This window comes from Cyprinodon tularosa, unplaced genomic scaffold (assembly GCF_016077235.1).
Source record: "Cyprinodon tularosa strain WSP-4 unplaced genomic scaffold, ASM1607723v1 ctg257, whole genome shotgun sequence".
Taxonomy (NCBI): domain Eukaryota; kingdom Metazoa; phylum Chordata; class Actinopteri; order Cyprinodontiformes; family Cyprinodontidae; genus Cyprinodon; species Cyprinodon tularosa.
Window position 1 is genome coordinate 405,243 of NW_024038953.1, and position 17,307 is coordinate 422,549.

Here is a 17,307-nt window from a genome sequence, read left to right on the forward strand (position 1 = left end):
AAACTTTCACAGCTGAAAACAGGATTTCTTCCAGCCTTGATCTGTATTTAGCTTCTCTGCCACGTCATGTTGAATAAAGTACCTCTACAGCACAGTGCAGTTCCCGCCATGTTTCCTCCCTGAACTCAGAGTTCAGTTCTGGTGTAATTTGAAAAGAGCGCCTTCATCGTCATGCAATGGGGACCGATTAAAAAGTTTAAACCATTAAAGGGTTTTCAGTTTTATCATGCTGTCACGTATATCAAATGTAGAACATTCTCATCCTCCTTTGATCCTCTAACGTGGGGTTCTTAAATCCTTTCAGTTGACCAGCTGAACTTGACCCCCCCTCCACCCCACGCTTACAGCCGCTGCACATGGAACCCTTTTATCCAACTCTCTCTTTTTCTTCCTTTAAGAAGGAATCTCTGACTTCCCCTGTTTGGCTCAGTCCCATAGAGGGAAGGAACAGCTGCTACTGCTTCCTAGAAGAACATCATCTCCAAAAAAAAAAAAAAAAACTGTGGTTGTGCGTGTGTTTGGGGGCTGGATTATGTTTTCACAAAGGACTGGACCTCCTGCTGTTGTAATTTTCCCGCCAGAACGTTTCCTGTTTTCTGGGATCTGGCAACTTGTAATACGCTAACACACGCATCCAAGTTCAGCCCCAGCTGCTTGCTATGATGCAACAAGAATGCTGAACACCACTCCCCAATGAGGCCTGTGCAAAATAAAGACTCCCTTTCATCTAATCCATGGAGAACATAATCCATACATTGTTTCATGACATCATTTGGAAATCAACTTAAAAATCTGCAGCATCCTATTTGTTACATGACAATAAAAAAGATTACTTTTCATAATAAGACTAAATCTTATTTATATTCACCACATGCCAACATGTGGTTTAGCTTCTGGTGATTTGAATAACACTATAACAGTAGGTGAGGGGTGTTTATATGAAATGTGCTTCTGATCAAAATCTCTAATGCACACAGATCTTTTTCTAGGCAGATTTATTTTTTCTTTGTTTTTTTACATTGATTAACTGTGCACACTTGGCCCATTTGCTATGTTCAGAGTACATTTCTGGATATCACAGAGTGGAAGATGAGGAACAAAGACAAAAATGTGAACTTTGCCACATTTCTAAAAGCAGAGTTGGTGCAAATCCAGAGTAAGTTATAAGATTTTCTGGTTTGGAAAGCCATTATTCTGAGTAAGATCATGACAAATCTCCAAGCAGGGCTCTTTTGGACTAACCCTTTTTTTCTTTTTCTATTAGTCAGCTGAGATTTCACTAAGGAAGTATCAGAAATAGCTTTCTTTTTCTGAAAGTTTCTGTTAAGATAGGAGCCAAAATCCTCTAAAGATATCTTCTTCAATCGTCTGTTTTCTAGCACGCTTATCCCGAGTGGGGTCGCGAAGGGTGCTGGTGCCTATCTCCAGCAGTCAATGGGCGAGAGGCGGGGTACACCCTGGACAGATCGCCAGTCCATCGCAGGGCAACACAGAGACAAACAGGACAAACAACCACTCATGCACACACTCACACCTAAGGGGACTGTAGGGAAGCCAATTAACCTAACAGTCCTGTTTTTGGACTGTGGGAGGAAGCCAGAGTACCCGGAAAGAACCCACGCATGCTCAGGGAGAACATGCAAACTCCATGCAGAAAGATCCCAGGCCGGGAATCGAAGCCAGAACCTTTTTGCTGCTACCCACTGCACCACTAAGCAGAATCAAATCATCAATTGCATATTTTGAATATATTCAATTGCGCAGGTTAAGGGAAAAGATAAAAGAGCCAGAGTATGCACAATAAAACACAATATTTCTAAAGAAATAAGATAAGATCATTTTAAATCAAGAAACTATACAAAGCATGACAGTGAAGCAATCAAAATGAAACACAAACTAAAATAGGACTTGTGAAAAGAAATAAATCATCACTGATACATATTGTCACAGTAAGGTGTGGAGTTAGTTGTAGAGCATGGAAGTGACAGCTGAGACAAATCAACCTCCTTGTGGATCTGATTCACAAGAAAGTTGATTTGTTCTGTGAAAGTGATCATGCATCCAGTTCTTTCATCTCCTCTTTTAATAAAGTCAGTTGCTCTTCCTGTTTGATGAGCTGCTCTTCCTGGAAAACTCATAGATAAAACTTAAACAGAACCAAAACTATGACACATGAGGAAAAGATACAGTGCCTTTCATCCCTTATTCTATTTTTATTTCTTACCAGCAAGTATGGGTTTCTGAAGGCGACTCAAGGTTCAGGTTAATTTTCTTTTATTGGGCGGTTTTCAGTCCTACCTGTTTTTTGTTGTTGTTTTTTAATGACATTCGCACATTGGCTTTCATTAGAGTTTTCCATGTCTCAGTTCTTGTATACCAGCCTTGTTTCCCGCCTGTAAATTTCATAACTTGTAAACCCTAATAGGATCAGTGTCTCTCAGGCAATGGGTGCATAGAAAGTCCTTAGAGAGGGTTAGTCTAGAAGCTGTTAAAGGGTGAAATACACCATAGACTTGGACCGAGGATCACTTTCCAATAGAACAAAGAACCCTAAACATTCAGCAATAGCTGCAATGGAATGGTTTAGATAAGGGGTGTCAAACTCTAGTCCTTAAAGGCAGCTTTTTAACTGAACTACCTGGAAACAGGTTCTACTGAGTCCTGTTAATGTCCTAATTATTTGATTCAGATGTGTTCACTTCTCAAAGTTACAGGACTCATGAGTTTTAAATGAAAGCATACTGTTGTTACTGAATGGTCCAGTCAAACACCAAACATCAGTACAGAAGAAGATTTATGTCAAAACAGGAACATGCATTGTTAAAGAGGCTCTGAGTAACCTTAAACTATTCTGCAAAGAGTGGGAAGTAAAGTTGCGTAAAGTTGAAAAACAGAAATCCTCTTAAAAAAATTGGCTATAATTCTAGAAAACAATATACTGACCAAGTATGTCTGAATACATAAGATTTTTATCTCCAAAAATATATTTTATGTACATTTAGGCTCAAAATCATGAACTGACAATACCATAAAAAAAAAAAGCTCTAGGATTTTCACCATTTATTAAAAGGATCAAGAGCCTTAATACTTTTACAAGACACCGATTATAAAATCTGAAGCACTGTGTCACAACCCTGCAGCTTTAATTTTCTACATTGAAATTAAAAAGTTGACACATTATCCTTGGTTGTTTCAACCAGATTTTAGATGATAAAAACATCTTCAAGATGAAAAAAAAAAAAAAAAAATTATAAAAATAGCGACCAGACCAAATCATGTTGTAAGATCTGTAAATGTGCTCTCCAAACATTGTACTGGCCTTTCTGATGAAGATGTGCAGACACTCAAATGTTCTCTACAAATGTCTGTGAGGACAAATGTCAGCCTCTCTGTAACACACACACATACAAACCCTCAATGCCAAACTGTCAACTGCCACAACTGCTGGCTGTTTGGTGAGGTGAATGTGTGAGAGAGACAAACTGGAACTTGTTCACTCCAGACAGCATCGGTCCTCTGTTGCAGTGTGAAGTAACAGAGCTTAGGTGTAGTTTGGTCCTAAATCAGAGCCGTCTCGTCAGCAGCTGCTGCTGTGTTTTTTTAACTGGGGGCTGTTGAATGTTTGCGTCTTGCCTTTAGTTGAAGCTCTTCGCAAATAACATCATCTGATCTTTTAAAGTTTTAAGATAATGTGCGGTCTGTATAACTAAAGAATACAGTACATGTTAGCAATGATGAGACAAATGTTCTTTGATGGGAACAAAAGGAAACATTCAGTACCTCCAGCTATAAAGTCTTCAAAGCTACTCTGCGTCAGCTGCATGAATTCCTCAAATAGCGCCTATTCGCTCACTCTTCAAAAATAGAATCAGGCCGTCTGTCTCAAATCATTTGTATAAAATGTATGCATGTGTTGCGAAAGTAAAACAGTTTGTTTGTCGCTCTAGTTGTGCCACTGAAGGTTGGAAGTTCCCTCTGTCGGACTTTCCCTCAAGGAGAAGCAATTTAATTGGATTTGAGAAAATATGATTTACTTGGCAAATGTATCAAAGCAAATCTTAAAAGAGAAGGTTATGATCCAGGAGACGTTTCTGAATTAAATAAGTTTCCAAAAAGGAGCCTTGTGATGACCCTGACCAAGAAAAGAGCTTTGAAAATAAATCTAAACGAAGGGAGTCTTAGTCCATCCTCTGAGAATCACAATCCTGAAACTTTATGTATTTTCAGCCCACCGAAGCAAATAAACGGCTGGTTAACAGACTCCTGGTAAAGTAATATGGCCTTTGGATTCATCTCAATGCATCAGGCTGTACAGCAAGTATATTCTAATTCAACTGATCCAATTAGGTCTATATTACTGTGAATACTGGAAAACCCCAGGCTTTTAACTGACCACCATCATATTCAGAAATGAAACTTGAGTGATATTTGATAGGATACAGTGTATGTTCTAAATGCTTGATGAGTTCAAATTTCAGTTGCATTTGTTTGCAAAAAAAAAAATAATAAGGCTGGAGGAAACATAGGAAGCCATAATCTCTAGGAGAGAGGAGGTAGGCTATGGCCTTTTTTTTTACAGGAAGTCTGCTGCTATTTCTGCAGGTCACAATGTTGGTTGATAAAGTTTACAGTGTGTGCTTTGATATAGCTGTTTTGAATTTGTCTCCTTTAAAAATAGTTTACAGTATTATGAAAATATAAGAAAAAAAGAGGACATATCATAGACCATTAAACAGAGCGAAGTCTTAAATCTTTTTGCACAGACCTGTTAGCCTTTTTTTAACTGGAGAAACTTTCAGCTAGAATTTCAGGTTTTAAAAGCCCTCCTTGAATTTCTGTACAATTTGTCAGAGTAATTTCAGATTCATAGGGTCGCACTTTCCAGGACAAAAGATCCTGGTCTAGGGGTAGGATTTTCAGATTACCACTTTAATTTTGATGGGTAAAACTGGAAGAGGGTTTAAACGGAAATGTAATAGTGCAAGTAGCATAAACATTAAAACTCTTGCTTCATTGAAAAAGTGCTACTTCTCTTACAACTGGCCTGCCACGCCAGGGCTGGAGGGAGGTTCTGTTCTTTCTGTAGCCATAAAAATGTTTTATTCCCAGAAAATTATTTTAAAATACCTGCTTGCTTTCATCAGTAGAAGTCAAAACAGATATAATTTAGTCAAATGATATCTAACAGCTCAACTTTGGGTTATTCCAGTGTTTTGTTTATTACTGTGCAAATCGGTTTAAACAAGAATAATGTTAGGATTCATGAGGGGATTGTTTTATTTAACTGTAATGTGGGAAGAATTTGATATAAAATTTAGATTTTAAAAATTCACGAAAACACAGCACTGTGGGTACAACTGCCGGAGTTTTTTATACCGGTAGATAAAACACAAAAAAAAAAAAAAAAAATGGTGCAACAGTACGGAGATTTTTAATTATGCAAAACTCTGTGCCTCTTGCTTTCTTGGTTACAAGGCAACATACCCTAGACTGGGCTAAGGACAGGAAGAGCTGATGATGTCTTTGATTTATTTTTAAAGCCGCCAACCAGACTGGATGGGATGTGCAGTTTTCTAAAAAACTTCCCTGTATGTCATTAGCTTTTCAGATACATTTTCACTGTTTTTCAGAGCAATGAAAGCAGAGAAAGTACCCTGTATACCGTTTAATAGGAAAAATGATATCCCAGGTCTTTAAAATCAAGGAGTTTCATTGGAAAAAGGTCCAATGGTCGCCATCTCACTCTTTAAGGGTATAGAGGATGATATTTTATTTCCAGGTGGATCTTCTAAATAAGTGGTCCTCCTAATTGTCAATCATTCTGGTGATATGTTTACGTAAGGCCGTCCTACGTGCTCGCCCCTTTAGCTATGTTTTTCTGAGCATGCACACTTTCAGGCGCATATCTGTGGTGAGCTATGGTTTCAGACAGTCATTGAAGCTCACCTCTCTTACCACGGTTCTTTAAAAATGACCGAGGGTTGTGAGAGAAATAGTGTCTACGAAGTGTATAGGAAGAAAAGAAAGGCCTCAGAAGAGGCATATATATCCTTGAATGCTTTATTACCCGCTGTTATCATAGGCTGTCACTACCCGACAGCGGTGACGTATAACAAAGATGGCGTAGGCATCTCGTGGTGGAGGAGGAGTTACGTGACCAACGGGGAGCAAAACGTAGTGATTATCTGTCCAAACATCGGTCCCCGCTCTATAGTGATTGAGGGATTTTGGGGTTAGGGTGGATGTTTTTCGACACAGCTTGTATGAGTTATGAGAACAGTAACTTTTAAACAGAGCGTGCAGAAGGAGAAATGGGCTTGTGCATGCTCTCGCATGTGTTTCATAGGCGTTCCCTTTCGGGTGTGGGTACAGGGTTGTGCATGTGCCTTTCTTTTTAAGTGGAGAGGGTCCTCCACAATGTCTTTAAGCAATATGTATATTTGTCATGGGTGTCAAATTTCAGATTAAATCATAATAAAGCTAATGATCTCATTCTTTTTATACTTCATTCTTTTTATACTTCTAAATATTTTTGGGGTCCTTCCAAATTTCTACTTGCTGGGTGTTATGCTGCACTTGGTCTGGTATTATAGGAATGTTGGCAATGAATGAGAATAATATGAGGTCAGATGGTAAAGGTTCCGTCTTTTATATTTTAGAACACAGCTTCATTGTCCAGTCATCCATTCAGCTGCCAATGTGCTATTCAGAGTCACTACACCCCGTTTAAAAATCCAGCTTGGTTCCCCAGTGATGACCATGTGAATAATTAACATTTAGGGACAACTATGGATGACCACTGACATACACAGCACTGAATAAAACCATTTGAAATGAACTGCAGATAAAAGGAATGAATGCTGCAAGTCAATGACTCAGTGCAATACTCTGAGTTTCCATAGACAGACAACCTTTAAACCATTTATATAATAAACTGAATGTGACTGAATATGACTGTGTTAGTCGACAAATAAGATTTAGAAGCAAATAAGATAATTTTTCTTTACTAATTTAAATGTTCAAAATAAAGTCTTTCTCTATGATTATATTGAATCTTTTTGTGTTTTTTTTCTTTCTAAAGGGTATTGGTGCTTTTAGAAAATACTTAATTTAGTTAAGTTATTAGCGTGACAAATTCTCTTTTCGTTTTTTAATTCATGCTCTCTTTTCACACTCTAGAAGAAAACAGGGCAACAATTCATTCAACTGTACCATTTATGTCGCTATTGTTCCCAGATTGTTTTCCACAGTGGACCTCCACCACCCTCATTAACCTGTAACAACACATTTCTCTTTATTGTTCTTGATAGGGACCATCACCCACTCTATGAAAATAGGATATTTTGTAGTTTGATAGGCTACATCCACACATACCCAAAGATAATGTCTGCACAAAAGATATTTAGTGTAAGGATAATACTCTATATATACATATATATATATATATGTTATTATAAACAAAAAGATTGAAATAATCCAGAACAAAGAAGTGCAGGGCAACAATTAACTGCAATGGTAGAAGAGAAGATGTGTTGTTGTTGTTACACAATAAATGTACCGGTAATAGCCTCTGAAACACAACTGCAATTTTGAAGTCTGCCATTGTTGTTGTTTGTGTTAATGCATAATGTTGAGGGAGAGTTCTGCGGTTTTGTTGACAAACAGGAGAGTGGAGGTCTTCAGGAGGAAAGAACAGAGAAACGAACTACAGAGGGCTGGGGATCCTGAAATTATTTTAGCTAGATGGGTGGGATGGATAGCTCGTACATGGGACGAAGAAGATGTAAGACAAGGAAAAAAAAAACAAATGTTATGACAGATCAAAACAGCAAAAGAAGAATTTAGAAATGGAATTGAATTAAAAATGGAACCTTCAGTTTAGGATGGGTACACAGTAGGGTGATCAGATGTTCTGATTTGTGTGGGACTCTGCTGCATTTTTCACTCCCTATTGTCCCATAAATCAAAACAGTGTTCTAAATTTGAATGGGTCAAATACAATAAAAAAAAGCGTCTGATCCATGCTAACAGCATGTAGTTGGCTCCAAGGATTACAACGATATTCTTCAAACTTGAAGTTCTAAAGCATAAATTGCTTGCAGGCTACATTACCTTTCCAGTGTGTTAGACTGACAACTGCTAAATGAAAAACCCTACTTTGATCTTTCAAGTTTCTCATAAGTTTAGTTTTTTTTTTTGCATGAGCTACAACAATCAATATGAATTGCATAGTGGAGTGAATTGGATTGCTATTGGTACACATTTTTACATATTTGGATCTGAATATGAGTTTTGTCTTGTAAAGTACCTTCAGGTGTCATTTGCTGAGAATTGAAGCCATTTAACTGAAATTAAAAAAATATCACTAAAGTTGTGCTTTCTTCAGAAGAGACCGGGTATTAGACCTTACTACTCCACACAACGACTAATCAAAAACAAACTTGATATATTAGCGCAAACGCCTCAGACTGCTAAACATTGTGATGGGGATCCTTATTTTTGATGTGTTTCCACCTGGATACCTTTAATTCCTCAAGCAGATCAATTTTGAGTCAATATTGCTGATAGTCAAAGCTTGGCTCAACTAGACGACTGAAATAAGATTTGTTCATAGTTTTTCCCCCTAGTTGTCTTTGTTATCCACGGCGCCTGGTCAACAGCCACTGCTCCTATGAACTAAAAAGGGTCTGTTGTGCTGGCATCTGAACAGGGTGCCTCCTGTCTTTCTTTGGAGGTTTTCCAGGCACATCCAAGAATTCCCTAGAGGGAAATATACCCCCTCTGGCCTGAAAATGCATTTGCATTTCTCATAATTTAGACACTTGCTAAGGAAAGGAAGTCTGGGTTTCTCTTTTAGACAAGTCACTTTAATGATCTGTTATATAAGTGTTGGATGAACAGTGAATGAAGGGAAATAGCATTTGATCTAAATCTCTCCAAAATAAAGTTCAATTTCCGTTTTGCAGCAGAAATCAGTTCATTTAAGTCCTCCTTCTGTGGCAAAAGATAGATAACAAAACTAAAACACAAAGACATCTACCTCTCCTTTTTCTGGTGCACACACACGTGGCCTAAAAACCAAAAACAAAGTCCACTAATGTAAGTTGAGCTGCTTTACATTTCTCCTCTCCTGTCTGCAGGTCTGAAGACCAAACATGGAGCGAGATAATTACTCCTGGAGGAGAAACATGGTTAACAGAGGTAAGAGTGTGTGTTGGTGTATGCATGTGGCAGTCTCCATGCCAGACTTTAAAACAAACACGCTAACACACAAGCCACCTTGTATGCAATGTGTCTTTATACCTGGTGTGAACTTGTCTGCTGATGACGGGGAGCAGGAGACCTAACAGTGTAGCGCTCCAGTGTTGATAAGCAAGTGAGCTGCTTTGACCGCATCCCTTGGCTTGCATTGATAATCCAAGCAACGGGTGTCACAAGGCTTACTCTGCTCGTGCATGTGTGTGTATGGGGGTGGGGGGTGTGGTTGGCAATGTGGTAATGTTTGAACGAAGAAGGGTTAACGAACACAGCTGCCGTCAGTTGGAGTGTACAGCCGGAAGTGTGGATGTGGTTTACAGTTGACTGTATCTGTGTTTGTGTGTTTCTGTATGGGAGCATGTGACAAAATCCAGCAGATAAATTATTACTGTTATTATTGTTGTTATAAATGGTTGTATTCAAACTCTGTGGTTATTTTTATTTGTTTCATCTATATGGAAACAAAAGTCCATTCTATTTTAGATAGTTCAATAAATACACAAAAAAGGTGGAATCTTTGACATATTTCTGGATTTTTAATAATTAAAACAATTTAATTATGTGATTTTCATTTATTTAAATTTTTATAACAAGTGTTGATAATTATAAAAACAATCTCCATATAAATACTCTGAATACTCCATAGATCCAGCTTAGAATTTCTTGTCCCAGATGTCATTTTTGGGAAATTTTTCATCCTTACTTTATAACATATGCATCAGTTTATTGCAATGGTAAAAATAAAAAACATTTAATTTCTTACATATTTGTCAACTAAATAATCCGCTAAAGATATTATTATTTCAAAAGACCAAATTTTTTATTTTATACAATTTTAACTAATTTTTGATTGATCTAAGGTATCTGCTGAGACTACCGGTAAATGCAGCTAGTGATTTCAGTCATCATTATTTCAGCCAGCCTAGGTAAGAATTTAATTGAATTAATTAAATACCTGTTGATTCACTATTGCAAAAAACCTTGAAGATCCAACAGAGGAAAATATTAATGTTTCAGCATGCAAAGTTCCACAGTGTGTTAACAGTCATACTTTAAGATCTGTATACTTATCCCTGTGTTATTGTGCAAAAAAAATAAATAAATAAAGCAAAGAATTGTTACAGAAGAACTGATACAATGCATTTGGTAGAGTAGAAGTAGATTGACATTAAAGAGATCTATACTTAATTCATAACCACTGTGCCTACTTTCGAAGCTCTTGCTTTTTCTAACACTATTACTGGGTTTTTCCCAACATTGTGGCCAGACTACAGCGGAGGTATGAACTGCCCATTAACAGATTTGGGAGCTCTTCCACTGACCTGGCTTGCTGCTGGCCTGCTCAGTGGATGCAGATCAGGTGGACCAAAGGCTCTGCTTGGGTCATGCTTGATTTTATGAGGCACAGGACAAGTTGAGCAGCAGTCCCAAATAGCGTCGAACAGGAGAGACAGTTGAGAGGAATAAAGGGGTGAGGGATATGATAAAGGGAAGAGAGAACTGGTCACAAAGGGCTGTTAAAATAATATTGGGGAGCAGATAGGACATAAACAGTAGTGGTAAAAATTCTAGCATACATCTTTAAATGGAAGTTAATTCTCGTACTTGGAATTCCAGTTTGAGAAATCTAATACATTCATTTTAGGTTTTACAAAGGATAGGGTTAACTTTAGATCATGGTTAAGGAACATGGTTTGAAGGAAAAAAATGGGTTGGGTGGGTTGTTTTTATTTTTTTTTTTGTGTGGGGGGTTTTAGTATTTTTTATTTTTTACAAATGTAGATAGGAAAGCAATGTCAGAAAGATAAACAAGACGAGTGCTGCAAGAATTCCTATTGCCAGCATAGTGGTGGCCATAAAGAGTAAGGAGTCAGAGCAAGAACCATAAGGTACAATTTCAGAACACAACAGACTTGTTTTTCCTGCTATTATGGTATCTTGTGTAGGCTTAAATTATTATTACAATTAAACAAAAAGAAGTAATGTAGCTCTTAGCTCTCAGGAACGAGGGGAAATTCCCATTATTGAATTCAATGAAATAAGAATCAAGATATAACTGAAATACACAAACCTATATTTAGCTTCTTTGGGGATTAACATATCTTTTGATCAGTTGATAAGTTGTAAAATGAAATAAGATTAATTTCTCTTTTCAACAGATAAAAAGGAAAACGTTTTGATATATTTACTTATTTTACCAACTGCCAAATGGATTGCATTAGGAAGTTGAATCTTGCAAATTCCTAAACCTGTTGAGTTTAGCAAACATTGACATACCATGTCCACCTGCACAAATTTTTTAAAAAGGACAAGGTGAAGTAGTGGCCAGGAGAACTTCAAACTATACTGCCCTCTAGGTTTTTTGGCATCATTAGTTTATTTATTCCTGGCCAGTGTCAATATTACTGACCTCTGTCTTCTTTATCCATTGCCTGTGCATCTCCACTAAGTACAAGCATTATATGTTAACTTTATATAAATTAGTACTAATAACAAATCACACATAGAACTAATAAACATTTTTCTACATAAATAACTCTGAAATATTGATCACTTGGTATAAAGTGGAGACCAACTTGTCTCTATTTATCTCTATCTTAACTGATAAGTAACATGGATTTTGTATTGAGGAGGTTTTTAAAAAACAGCACTGAAACCACATCAAATTTGGATTTTTAATTATAATCTTGTTGTATATCAGTTACAGACTTGATCAGCTTTATCAGATCAGACTTATTATGTGCAGAACAACAGCAATGTAGTGTTATATTCAAGTGAAAACATTTAAACTCAAGTTTATAACTCAAGTTCAACAATGTACCTGTTTTACCACCTAGCTTTTAGGTAAAGAAGATATTTATTTTTTTCATACCTTTGTTGAATTTTATAATTGAAAGGAGCAGAAGGAAGATATATTTGTGTTACCAAGTTCTTGATAGCTTTGCAAATGACTGCTATCAAATTAACAACAGACAACTTTCTTTGTTTTTATTTTGTGTTATATGATAAATACTAATCAGTACATTTTGCATGACAACAATCACCAGTAATTTTACTACTGCACTACCATTACTACTACTACTAAAATTTTACTGCACAGCATAACTTAGCTGCTGTCTTTCAACAGCAGCTAAGTTAAAAGGGCTATTTTTTTCATCACTGTCCCATTTTTTTGTGACTTGTGACTTGATTAGAGTTTCAACAGTCTGATGGCAGTGGGGAAGAAGCTGTTACAGAACCTGCTGGCCCTGCAGTAGATGCTGCGAAGCCTCTTCTCAGAAGGCAGCAGGGAAAACAGTTCAGGGTCCAATTTAAAAAAAACTTTAAGTTTTTTTTTATTAAAAAAAAGCTTTTACCATATATAGTGATACCATGTATAGTGGAAAAGGAAGTGGCCCAGGAACTGATCCTTGGGGCACACCATAGGAGACAGGACGGCTCTGTGAGCTGGAATACTCAATTGGGACAAAATCTAATCTGTTGGTCTTCTGTATCGAAGGCGGCTCATAAATTGAAAAGGAGGAGAAGTAACGGAGAGCCTCATGCCACAATCGTCAACAGGTCATTTGTGATGCCGACCTAAGCTGTTTTAGTGCAATGGGCAGAACAGAAACCAGATTAAATATTGTCCAAAAGGCTGTGGTCATGGAGGTGCAATGAATATAAAATTATTTCTCAACAACTTAGAAATTAAAGGAAAGATTGAAATAGGTCTGCACTTTGCTATGCCCTAGGCACCCAGGGTATGTTTTTTTTTCATGAGTTTGATTATGGCAGATTTCAAAGTTAGGGTAATATGAACGGATTGAAGAGATTTATACAGAATTGGAGGAAATTATGCCCCAAAATGATTTCAGGTTGTTTAATTGGCTTGTGTTATTTGGGCTGTTAGAACCCTGAGTGTTGAGTTTGAACCGTTCTCTCAGTCCTGCCCTGCTACAGCGTAGCTGCTGTTTTCCAGTTTAGTGAACTGCATTATTTCTTCCCTCAAAATATGAAGACAATTGTTGATCTGTAGAGAGAACGCTGAGAATAAAAACAGTGAGTCACAGCCGCATTCTGCACAACGAGCAGGTGCAGAAGTGTACAATCCGGCTCAGTGCTACTGTCTGTGTGTGGGTTTAGGGCGTTCAGAGTGTGCTTTTATTGTGTGTCTATTCTCTCCTGCTATAGCTGTAGAGTGGGTCTTTTTATGCAAGTGTCATGTTCCTTCCTGTCTGTGAAGTGAGTACGGTAAAGGAGGGAAGATATGGAATCTAACAGAAAAGAACTGCCTTTTATGTAAAACACACACAGAAAAACACACAACACCTCTGACTGGAATGGGCAGCTGGTCTGTTGGCGGGAAAAAGACTGCAGACCAGCTGTCACATGGTAGAGGCAGAAGGGCGCGAAAAATGAGGAGCTCACATACAGCACCAGGGAAAAAAAAGAAATTATAAAGAGAGGCTGAAAATCCACTGACTGAATTACAAAGAAAAAAGAAAAATCAAGGAGGCATGAAACTAAAATGTAAAGTTGTTATAATGAGAGGAAAAAGCCAATGGGGGTAATTTTTATTGAAACTCTTTTAAGCCTTTTTTTTTTAAAAAAAGCTGTTGACATCGACTTTAAGATTAAAAACAAAAACCTTTTAATCGCAGTTAATGACTTTTTTCAGTGTCTCTATAAACAAAAAATAAGATCATGTTTATAAAATCAAGTTGTAGTTCCCAAGGCCTGTTTCTGCTTCAATTTGTAATCTCTTTAAAACTTTTTGAAACCTAAAAGTCTACATATAGTAGTGATGAAAATTATTCTCCCCTTACCGTTGTATTTCTGTTTTGTTTTTTTTGTCTCATTTTAATTATTCAGAGCATTAGATTAAATGTAGTTTACTATATTTATCAGCAATCCCCCTAAGTATATGATATTGAACAAGTTAATGCTCCTAAAGGTTGGAGCAATAGTGTCTCAGATAAATGAGTTATCCTACAGGAGTGTAATTTTTTCTTCAAGATTTTATTGTTGTTATGAAATCATAAAGACATTTTACAGAAAAGTTCAGCAGCTTACTCTACATACCTAATATAAAGTCAGAAAATATGTAATATTTTTTCATACCTCTTTTTTTGCATTTGATGCAAAACTTAAAATTATTTATGATTAAAACCAGTACTTTAAAGGACAACAATAAACTTATCAGATTGACCTCTTTACTTGTCCCAGGCTTTAATTGTTACAATTTAGTGCACAATATGTGCAATCCTGCTTTAATGCAGGAATTAATATACAAACTATCAGGATGACTCAGTAAGACATTGCTGTGACCCACCTGCAGCCGTGGCTATGCTCTGATGCAGCATTCATGCTGCAATTTTTGGGGTAAAAAAGAAAAACATTGATCATTGGCTGGCTCAGCTTAACAAAACAGCTGTTTGGGAATCCTTTCAAACCTTAAAACTCCACACCTACCTTTTATCTTTGCCTTCTGTAGCGCATTTGTTCACCTGCCTGCAAGCACTCAAAGTGACTCAGAGTTAATAACGGAATCTGAAAGGTGTAGGGCTCACATCTTCATAATGCTCTATTCACCTACATGTGCAAATAAGAAGGTAAAACTGTTTAACAACTCAATTTTTCACAATCATTACTTTCCACAAAAATTCAGCTCATTGACCTGATTTCAGTTTAATTTTGACAGCTTTCAGTATAAACAGCAGTTGTGCTGTAATGTACTGGACAGAACCCTGAGAAGGGAGCCTATGTCAGACAAAGGGCCAACATGATCCTAAAATGTTAGAGTACCAGCCAAAATTTTAGCATAGAGGTGACAAATTCCAGCAGAACTAAACTGATAGGCCATACAAGATTCCCTGAACTAGAGAACAAATCAAGAATCCCGCAGCAACTGTGTAGGAGCCACAGATATTCACAGCTCAAGTTAAGAATCTATCGACAGGGTTGAAGGTGTAGCACACATGCAGGAGAAGCTGCACCGATCACATGAAACCAAAACTGAACTTGGTGTCCTACGTACAAAAATGTGAATTGTGAAAAAAAACCTATAGTTTTCACCCGAAAAAGCTAAGATAAGAACCTGCTCTCATTTTAGTTGAGTACTGAAACTTTTGTAAGTAAAGTGCATCTAATTTCAATTGCTATAAATCACCAGGAGAACATTAGGTAAAGTTTAATGTTCTACTGATGATTTATAGCAATCTCCAGTAGAACATTAGACTTGACTTAAACATTTTCAGGACAGAAAGGCCTCAGGACGGGATTGGACGAACACATTTCGAACATCGCACTGCTTATTTGATTCAAACTGGTCTTGTTTTGAAAGTTACAGCAGAGCAATAACTTCCTCGCACTTGTGCATGACAATGGCTAATATCTTTGTGCACATTTTTTTTAGAAACTATAATGTTTGAATATTTTCCTTTCAACAAAAAGGCAGGATTCACACACCTGTTTATGCTATTTATGCTAAGTGTGTTATATTTTGCCTTCAATCAGCTTTGGTGACTCTGGTTATCTATGTTCACACAGGCCTTAAGGCCATTGATTTACATCCTTTGAATAGTTAAAAACTGGGAAAATGGTCATGAAAATGTTGAAAAGTTTTGAAATTTTTTGCATTTTGTGTAGAATTTTTTTTTAGCGTTGAGAAACTGTGAACATTTTGTTTGTTTTTTCACCATTTTATGGATTTTTAAGTATTTTTGATCAGATTCCTGCTTTTTATTAACACATTTTTTCTATATTAGAGTGTGAGCTCTGAAACATGTAGAGATGGAGAGACATCTAAACACATATGCATGCAGGAGCCAGGGATCATGGTAAAATAAGGATGAATAGTGAAAAGCAGCTATTTATCTGAGCTCGCTCAGGCCTCCTGGGACCTTCACTGATGGAGAACAATAACCGGTTTAACTTCATCCACTGACCTGCTCACAAACACAAACAGACTCACACACTCCTCGTTCTGTTTGAGATGGTCAGCCGCACAAACACAGCTGTTAGCAAACACACACATTCATTATACCCAACAAGATTCACTCCTTTAACCTCAGAACAAACTCCTATATTTTTGTTTTGGCTCACTCAAAGAGGCAAGTCAAGAGTCCATCCAAAAAAACTGATATGTGTGAGAGTATGAACAATTTTTTATTTTTTTTTTCATGATAAAGAGTGCATGCTTTGAGCAATATATGAGTAGGTGCTTTAAAGTGGCTGATTTGGATTTTTTTTATTACTGTTTTTTATTCCATATTATATATGGATATATATTATATATATGCAGGTCAGAACAAAAGACAGCTAAATACGTAAAACAACATTTAAATGACTGCATGTTTTCCTATAATGGTGTAGCCCAGACATTGGAGCAGGAAACCAAGCACAGTCAGGAATGTATGGAAGATTGAAGGATTTGTTGATATCCCAAAAAATAAACAACAGCTGGACATGGAGCATGGGCCGGAAAAGAGCCGTAACAGGTGGAAGTATGAGCACTGAAGATCAAAAAGTGTTTATATGTTGAGGCAGGTTTGAGGACTGACAAAGAATGGCAGTGTGTTGATCAGGAGAAAACATGGAGCAGCTGAGTCAGGACGTAAAGAGAGTGAGCTGAGGGAGGAAGACTAATTAAAGCAGGAGTTCAACGTAAACCCAAAGAAACACAACTAACCTCAGGGAAAAATATTAGAAAACAGAAAACTATAACATATATGAACAAATACTGAAAACATTAACACTTCATAAGGCATTCGGTGAAGAGAGTCATTGGAGGACAGACCCAGACCTTATTACTTCTGTGACATTTTAAAGAAAATAGTTATTTTCATGGCAAACATCAGGGTAAATGTAATTACAAAAAAATATTTGCTTCCCTTAATATGGAAAAATGTGTGCTTCTGTAAGAAATTCACGACAAACATAGACTGAAAGAATAATGTTTTATTTGTTACAACATAACCCTCAAGACATCAATGCTGATACAGGTTATAACTTTTGAATCATCTTTTTAACTTTTTTGCTCAGCTTATTGTGTCAACCTTTTTTTAT

General features: G+C 36.9%; 1 protein-coding gene across 1 annotated transcript in view; it reads left to right on the top strand.

The window, feature by feature from the left end:
- The first annotated feature begins 9,185 nt into the window (after positions 1-9,185).
- The window catches only part of kctd14 (potassium channel tetramerization domain containing 14), a 35,221-nt gene continuing 27,099 nt past the window's right edge, over positions 9,186-17,307 (top strand). The window contains exon 1 of the mRNA XM_038288551.1: positions 9,186-9,201. The gene's annotated coding sequence lies outside the window, so the exon portion shown is untranslated. The remainder of the gene's footprint in view (positions 9,202-17,307) is intronic.